Source organism: Equus caballus, chromosome 27, assembly GCF_041296265.1.
Source record: "Equus caballus isolate H_3958 breed thoroughbred chromosome 27, TB-T2T, whole genome shotgun sequence".
Taxonomy (NCBI): Eukaryota; Metazoa; Chordata; class Mammalia; order Perissodactyla; family Equidae; genus Equus; species Equus caballus.
The window spans coordinates 42,256,991-42,265,662 of NC_091710.1; the positions used below are offsets into that span (position 1 = coordinate 42,256,991).

Here is an 8,672-nt window from a genome sequence, read left to right on the forward strand (position 1 = left end):
TCCTCCAAAAAGGACGAGAAAGGTGAACATGAATGAACCCACTCCTGGCTTCCCTTTATTGATTTATGACACTCCAGCCTCTGACCGAAAGGTCAAAGAATCCTGTTCTGAAAATGGATACAATCATGCTGAGATTTGGCTCCCATAAAGCAAAAGTATCTTTGAGAAAGAAAAGACTATGTCATTTTACAATCCTATCAAGTTATACAACCCCGGCTGGTTTCTGGAAATAAATTTGTCATTGAAGGCTTGAGGCAAACAACTTTTTAAATTATTTCAAGCAATCTGTGGAAGCATAATGCCAGCCAATGCTCTGAAAGGCCTCATTGTGAGTGTTTGTGCTCAGAGGCTGCTAATTGCTGGCTTCCTTCCATCCTCCGGCAAACACAACACCATATTTGTCTTTCAGCTGTCACTATTTGTTAGGGCCTATAAACAGAGAAGATTCTTTCTTAGCAACCACTGCGAAAAAGTAGAACCCTGCCTCCCACTCCCCCTCCCCCACAAACAAGCCTGAAATGAGGAAAGAAAGGCAAATAAACCTTAGAAAGTTACTTGTGAATGTCAAAATGACGATCCAGTGGAGAAAGTTTCGAAACTGCTGGCTGCCTTTGGCTTGGGGAGAAAAGAAAAAACTCTCAAGACTCTTTCAGAAGTCAGCTGCCAACAGATTAAAAGGCGACTAGAAATGATCTCATCGCCATTTGGAGACGTCTGGTCACAGGGATATCTGTAAGATAACCAGGAATAATCCAGCTACGTTATTCGATTTTCTTGGAGAATGCTTTGGTCTTCATCTTTCTATTTTTAGTCTTCAGTGTCAGACGCCATGGGAAGCCATCGCCACGGGAGTTCAAGGATTACATGTTCATTCAGAACAGGTAAAAGTTCTGGAAACTAAAATCACTGAAAAAAACAGTCAGAGATCAAAGCATTCAAGGGATTCTGGAAAGGAGGGCAAGTGGGAAGACAGGCTTTTGTGTTGACAATTGCAGAAAAGCCTCTGATGGATGCTACATCTCAGAGGATTACAGGAAATCATTATATTTATAAAGAAAGCAGAAACCTTGACCTTAAAAAAAGAAGGCTGCGGAGGACCTGTGGGAGCACCCCTGGCCATTTAAGCTTTCAAGTTTAAAATGTTTGTGGAGTTAAATCAGCTCACTCTTGCCAGCCTGAGAACAGCCAGTTTGGAAAACAGAACTTGTAGGCATGGAAACAGCAGGCATCTTGATAACAAAGCCCATTGCAGGGTTTACTGGAGAAAAGCTGTAGAGAATCCTCAAGAGGGAAAGGCAGACAGTACAATTCTGCGAGGCCAGATAGTATGAAATCTCAAATGAGGGGTAACTAAAATATGCTAAGCGTCAGTAATTGAGTGGAAAGAATTAAGCTTTTGTGAGCCACAGTCCTTCTAGTGCTGCCTGTCTGCAAGTACCAGGGTTGCTAATAACCAAAACAGTGGAAGTCAAAGACACCCAGAAGAAATGTTTCAAATTCTATATTCCCGCTACGCCCTTGAAGACCCATTAAGAGACTGTCCAAAACTGAGCTCTCATGAATATGGCTGCCAAACTGGAAAATGTGAAAATACTCTGAATAGAAAAGGCTTTATTGAGTGTCAACTTTCACATCATCTCCTTTTGATCTCACAATAGTCCTTTATAAGGATGTTATCTCTGCTGCATTACAGATGAGGAAACCGAGGCCCCGGAGGAGTTGAGGTTGGTGAGAGGAAGAGCCATGTTTCTGATCCCAAGCCAGGACTCCTCCTCCCGTTCACCCTCCTCCATCCTGCGCTTGCTGTGATTCGGGAAAGGATGCATGGACACATCCGGGTATACAGGTCACTCCTATGGTGCTGGTACTCCCCCACCAAAAATGCCACTGCAGGAGCAGGCAGAGGTCAGAGTGAGGATTTTTAATGTCAAAATGGGAAAGTTTGCTTTATATTGTTTTAGTATTTTGAAAAAGCTCTTTTCGGGGCCCGCTCAGTGGCGCAGTGGTTAAGTTTGCACTTTCCACTTTGACGGCCCGGGGTTCATGGGTTCAGATCCTGGGTGTGGACTTACGCGCCACTTGTCAAGCCATCCCACATATAAAGTAGAGGACGATGGGCACAGATGTTAGCTCAGGGCCAGTCTTCCCCAGCAAAAAGAAGAGGATTGGCAGCAGATGGTAGCTCAGGGCTAATCTTCCTCCAAAAAAAATAAATAAAAAGCCCTTTTCTGTGGTCACAAAATCTTTCCTTCTGTTTTCTCTTCCTCTCCCTCTTCCTCTTTTCTCATTTCTCTCTCCTTTTACACATTCACCTTTCATTGGAGCCCCACACTTTCTCATATGCCATCACCATATGTCCAGGGGAGCTCTCATGAACTCAAGACTTCCGAGAGTACTCACTATGACCAGACAGTACTTCAGTGACCATCCACCCATGTCTTCCTACTCACCCAGGATGCCCACCCCTTTACTCCACTCCAGCTGCTTTCTTTGCTGATAACTTAGGAGGAAAGGCAGTAATGGGCAGCATCAAGCCTTAAAGAGGAAAGTAGAGAATGAGTCACGGCTGCTGCCAACTTCTTATGACCTTTGGTCTCTTAGAAGTCCTGTTAACATGGCTAGAGCAACACTGGAAAATGGAAAACTGAGAGGAAAGCATTTGAGAGGTTAATAGATGTGATGAGGCTTAATCTAGACGCCCAGCCTTTGAAATCTATGCTTTGAGGACAGCAATGTGACCGTGTATAATAACTATTAAGGAAATCACCACGTTCCAACCTAGTCCCCCTTCTCCCAAATACAATTTTTAATCGCTTTAGTTTTCTTCTCCATTCCTCTCCAGTTGTAATTTAGAGATTTAAGAAATAAAATTTTTCCTGTCAGGATGCTAAAAGTGATGCCTTTTGTTAAACTCATCTGTAGTGAGTTTAAGGGTCCTCTAGTGACTTGAAAAATATGAATTTTCTTTCCTAAGTGTCCAATTTAATATAATACGAGAGAAGGAAAGGAAGGAAGAGGTCCAAAAACTTCTTCAGTCACCAAAACAAAAATTCTCCAGAATTTTTTGTAATACACATAATTTATACATTTGCAACCATTATTTTATGTGAATTCACACTTTGGGAAAATGTGATATACGTTGACAGTGCCAAACATTGCCAAGGATGTGGCACAACTGGAACCCTCATACACTGCTGGTAGGAATGCAAATGGTACAACCACTTAGAGAAACTATTTGGCAGGCTCTTAAAAAGTTAAATATACGCCTTCCATAGGATCCAATCTACTCGTAGGTATTCACACAAAAGAAATGAAAACAGAAGTCCATATAGAGTTATACATGAATGCTGACAGTAGCATTATTTATAATAACCAAAAACTGAAAACAACCCAAATATTCATCAACAGATATGGATAAACAAACTGTAGAATATCCGTACAATAGAACACTACTTAGTATTAAGGGGGAAAAAAAGCTAGGGTAGGAGGAGGGATGAACCACTGACACAACAACATACGTGAATCTTAAAATCATTATTTTGAATGAAAGAAGCCAGACACAAAAGAGTCCATACTGCATGATATCATTTATACAAAATTCTAGAAAGTGTAAGCTAAGTCCACAGTGACAAAAAGCAGATGAGTGGTTGCCTGAGGTCAGGGTGGATGCTGCTAAACATTCTACATTGCATGACAGCCCCTCCGTAATAAAAATTATTGGGCTCAAATATCAGTAGTGCTGAGGTTGAGGAACCTGATCTAGTCTGACCAACAAAAAGAGAAGATACAAATTCTATAGCCAGGAATGAAAGAGGAGACATCACTACCAACCTTACAGAAATTAAAAGGATTGTAAGGACATGATATGAACAACTCTATGCTAACAAATTAGACCATTTCAATGAAATAGGAAGATTCAGAGAAAGACACAAATTAATGAAACTGACTGAAGGAGAAAGAGAAAACATGAATAGACCATAACAAGTAAAGAATTTGAATTAGTCATTGAAAATCTTCCTTCAAAGAAAAGCTTTCGCTCAGATGTCTTCATTGGTGAATTGTATAAAACATTTAAAGTACAAATAACACCAATCATTCAAAAACTCTTCCACAAAATATAGGAAAGAACACTTTCCAATTAATTCCATGAGGCTAGTATTACCCTAACACTAAAGCCAGACAAAAACATCACAAGGAAAGTACAGACCAATATTCTTCATGAGTCTTGATGCAAAAATCTTCAACAAAATATTAGCAAAATGAATACAACGACATATAAAAAGGGTTATACACCATGACCCAGTAGGATTTCTCCAAGAAATACGAAGTTGGCTTGATATCTAAAAATCGATCAATGTAAAATAATTTTTTCTTGTTTATTTTTTAATTTTATTTATTTTTTTTTTGAGGAAGATTAGCCCTGAGTTAACATCTGTTGCCAATCCTCCTCTTTTTGCTGAGGAAGACTGGCCCTGAGCTAACATCTCTGCCCATCTTCCTCTACTTTGTATGTGGGATGCCTACCACAGTATGACTTGCCAAGTGGTGCCACGTCCATACCTGGGATCTGAACTGGTGAACCATAGGCTGCTGAAGTGGAACATTCGAACTTAACTGCTGTACCACCAGGCTGGCCCCTTTTTTTTTTTAAAGATTGGCACCTGAGCTAACATCTGTTGCCAATCTTCTTTTTTCTTCTTCTTCTTCTTCTTCTCCCCAAAGCCCCCCAGTACATAGTTGTATATTCTAGTTGTAGGTCCTTCTGGTTGTGCTACGCAGGATGCCACCTCAGCATGGCTTGTTGAGTGGTGCCATGTCCATGCCCAGGGTCCGAACTGGTGAAACCCTGGGCTGCTGAAGCAGAGTGCATGAAGTTAACCAATCAGCCATGGGGCCGGCCCCCAATGTAAAATAATTTTAATAGAATAATATAAATAAAGGAAAAAAAACACACGATCATCTCAATACATGCAAGAAAAGCATTTGATAATATCTAACATCCATTCATGATAAAAAGACTCAATAACTGAGATGGAAAAGAATTTTATCCAGTTGATAGCAGGATTCTATGAAAAACCTACAGTTAGCATCATACTTATTGGTGAAAGACTGAATGTTTTCCCCTCTAAAATTGGGAGAAAGACCACATATTATATGATTGTATTTACATAAAACGTCCAGAAAAAGTAAATGTATAGAAGCAGAAAAAAAAAAGGTACTGACTAAGTAGGCTAAGACTATTTTATCCTTGCTAAATATAGTTTTCCTTCCTACAGTATCTGGCAACTTCTGGCTCAGCTCCTCTCTGCCCCAGGATTGTGATATTTTTTCAGCATCTCATCTCTAGTCACAAAGAGCAGGCACTGGCAGACACCCTTTCGGTATACAGAGCGGGTATGTGGTTCCCTCAGAACCAGAAGGTGTTCTGCTTCAGGAGCACAGGACAGAAACATTGAAGAAAATGTTTTTAAGGCTAGAGAACCTGAATTTTATCACTTGGAGGAACAGGTCCACGCCTAAGGAAACAAAGGGTAAATGTTCCAGGAAGAAATGTCACTTTAACATGAAGGTATTACCCTGGAGTCAGGAGAGAGACAGAACCCTACCTACAATGGCAGTATGTTGGAGAAAAAGCCCTCTGTCATCACACCACTTGATAAAGAAGCCACACAAAGCTTCTTGGCAATTGTGGAAGTTTTCAACACATAAAAGGAAATACATGGAATCCAGTCAAGAGAGGATTCCGGAGAGCAGAACCACTGTTACCTGCAAGTAAGTGGCACTATACTTAGAATGTTGTGAGCACTCAGTCATCACCATATAGATCCAACTCAAATCCCTTTGTTATTCCACGTAATGTAGGGCATGGCAAGATCTTGAGTCTTGGACACCACTGGTGGAGGAGATAGATGTCACCTGCCACCAGCATATCTGTCTGCACTTCAGCCATTGAAGTTACTGGGTGCTGTCTTTCCCTGCGTATCATTTTGCAACCAAGAATTTACAAAGGGGCAGAGGACCTAGAAGAAAAGGGATTAGAGCCTGACTCCTTCTGTTTAAGGGCCAAAGATTGCAACATATGCCTGATGAACTAGCATAATCCTATGGGACGCCCAAGGACAGAAAAGAACAATAGAGACATTCATCATAATGATGGGGAGGGGCTTCTGGATGATGGATCCACACACAACAGCAAGGCCCAAGTAGAAAAACTGCTGATGCTGGACCAAGTGTGCAGCTGATGCTGGCACCCCATTGCTCCAGCCACTCTGTCACAGCGAATGTGCTAAAAGGCAAATGGCCACCTACGGTAATGGAAAGAGATGTGACACCAAAAGCTGTGTGGCTTGGGACCCAGGGAGTTTTGTTGTGGGATGTTCTTGGCTGAACATGAGTATGAGGGACCACCAGGAATAGAAAGTCCACTCGGTTCCTTTGGCCACCTGCAGGGAAGCAGAGATGCTGGTGACCAGAGAGACCTGGAGGAGCCGGGGCCAGCCTTCTAGGGTCAGAAGTGGTCACGTCCAGCTCAGAGGCTCCATCTTCCTAGGAACCCTGTGGGCCTACCTGTCCTGCAAATGTTGTCACTTAAGTACCAGTACAACTGGGAGTGAAATAGAAGCAGGTGTTCTCTCATCACCTGTATCTGGGCTGCCTTCAGATTGAAAGAAAGAGATCAAGAAAGAGCAAATTGGGCAGATCAGTCCCATTGTGTTGAGAGTTAGTGTCGGAGGACAAGAGATCCAGGCCCATTGCAAAAACAATGACATTAGAAAATTTGGAGCATATCCTGCCCCAATGACAGAGGCCTGGGGGTGTCTCTGTCCAGCTGACTCCTGCAGCACATTAATGCCACCACGAGAGGAAAGGCCACAAGCAGACCCAAACAGAGGAGAGAGGAGCAGTCATTTCTGTGCTTGGCATCAGTACTGACTTCCCGCGCAATCTTGTCCACGTGAAAATTCACATATATCAATTAATTTTCAACAGTGCATACTTGGAGTTTATTACTTTATTCTTGACTTACTCACAAGTACAGTCTGTGCTTAGCTGGCCACGTAGGAAATAACAAAAGGAATGTATGTACTTTCCAGTTTGGAAAGGAATGTGTACTTCATGCACATTCGTCTTATTTATCATGTTTGCTCAGTTTTAAGCTTTTTGCTCAGGAAGTATAAGATCGGTTTAAATAAAGTAAAAAGGAAATTGGATTCCATCAATCAATACACTAAAACACAACCACAATTAGATGTCAGAAGGTTATACCATTTCATCACTTGTAATTAATGTTATCTGTGTGGGCCACTTCTCAGAAAATATTTATATAACGTTTCATTTCCTACAAAGAAATCCATCTTCTGGCTTCCCCACAAATTGAAAAATTACATAGTGAATTAGGAAAATAGAGAAAACTATTGTAGCCTCATTGACTAATTTTGAAGTGAAATTTATTGTAAAAAAAAATATTCTTCCATCTAAATCCTCAGACAATGAAATGGTTTTGAAGCTTTCTACTTAAAGAAAAAGTCTGACTTTACAGTAACTATGGTTGTAGGCCATGCAGTCACTCTTTTGCTCAAATCAAAATTCAGTACTAATATTTAAATCAGGAATAATTAAGAGGAAATGTCTGAAGCGCGCTTTTTTTGTTTTTCACCAGAAATGCTCATTTCTCAGATCAGAAAAGATAGTTTTATGTTTCCTTCTTATACGTGTTAAATAGGGTCTTTTGACTCACTCGAGAAGTTACAATACTTAGCAATGAGAGAGATAGGAATTGTGCAGGAAATGAGGACTTCAGGAGGCTAGAATACAGCTCAAGATCTGAAAGATTCTGGTGCCACCCTGGGAGTGCGTGTGGTAGGCAGAATTATAAGATGGCCCTGAAGATTCCCACCCGCTGGTGTACACACCCTGTATAACTCCCTCCCCTTGAATGTGGAGAGGACCATGGGTGTGGTGGGACAGTAGCTCCTTGGTTACCTTGTTATATGAGAGTCCAAAGTGGAAGACTGGAATGAGATCCCTCTGTTGGCCTTGAAGAAGCAAACTGCCATGTTGTAGAGGGCGCCATGCCGCAGGGAATGACAGGCAGCCTCTAGAAGCTGAGGGCCTCAGTCCTGCAACCACAAGGAACTGAATTCTGCCAACAACCAATGAGCTCGGAAGAAGACCCTGAGCTTCACCTGACCACAGCCCTGCCAGACACTTGGATTTCAGATTGTGAGACCCTGAGTAGAGGACCCAGCTAAGCCATGCCTGGACTCCTGACCCACAGAAATTATGAGAGAATAAATTTGTCTTAAGCCACTAAGTTTGTGGTCATTTGTTATGCAGTAACAGAAAACTAATACACTGGGTTATCTTCTTTCCCCTCTGGGATAAAAATGTGACAATTCCTAGCATTCTGGTGACAAACAGCCTACATTCTTGCTTCTCTGCATTTTGGTTCCTCATATTCATGGTTCCCTCACGGTTTCTTCAGGACCCTCCTGCCTCATGTGCATGTGTCTTTTCTATTTATGCTCCCACTAGTAAGCGAAAGTTGCTCTCTGTCTCATAGAAGCTGGGCAGACAAAACAATAGATGTCCTTAAAAGCCCCTTACCCTACTGAAGCACCTTCATAATGTCCGCTAATCCTCATAACTACCCTTTGAGGCAAGTACCATTA

The 8,672-nt window shown here is 41.7% G+C and overlaps 1 long non-coding RNA gene across 2 annotated transcripts; it reads left to right on the forward strand.

Annotated features, from left to right (window-relative positions):
• The first annotated feature begins 557 nt into the window (after positions 1 to 557).
• On the forward strand, positions 558 to 8,314 carry LOC111770961 (uncharacterized). 2 transcript variants are annotated; one of them, XR_011433134.1, is made up of 4 exons: positions 558 to 732; positions 812 to 881; positions 1,694 to 1,846; positions 5,277 to 8,314. It is a non-coding gene; the product is annotated as an uncharacterized lncRNA (long non-coding RNA). The 2 variants fall into 2 exon arrangements; XR_002804462.2 differs by lacking the exons at positions 558 to 732; positions 812 to 881 and having other exon boundaries at positions 1,767 to 1,905.
• Positions 8,315 to 8,672: the final 358 nt, after the last annotated feature.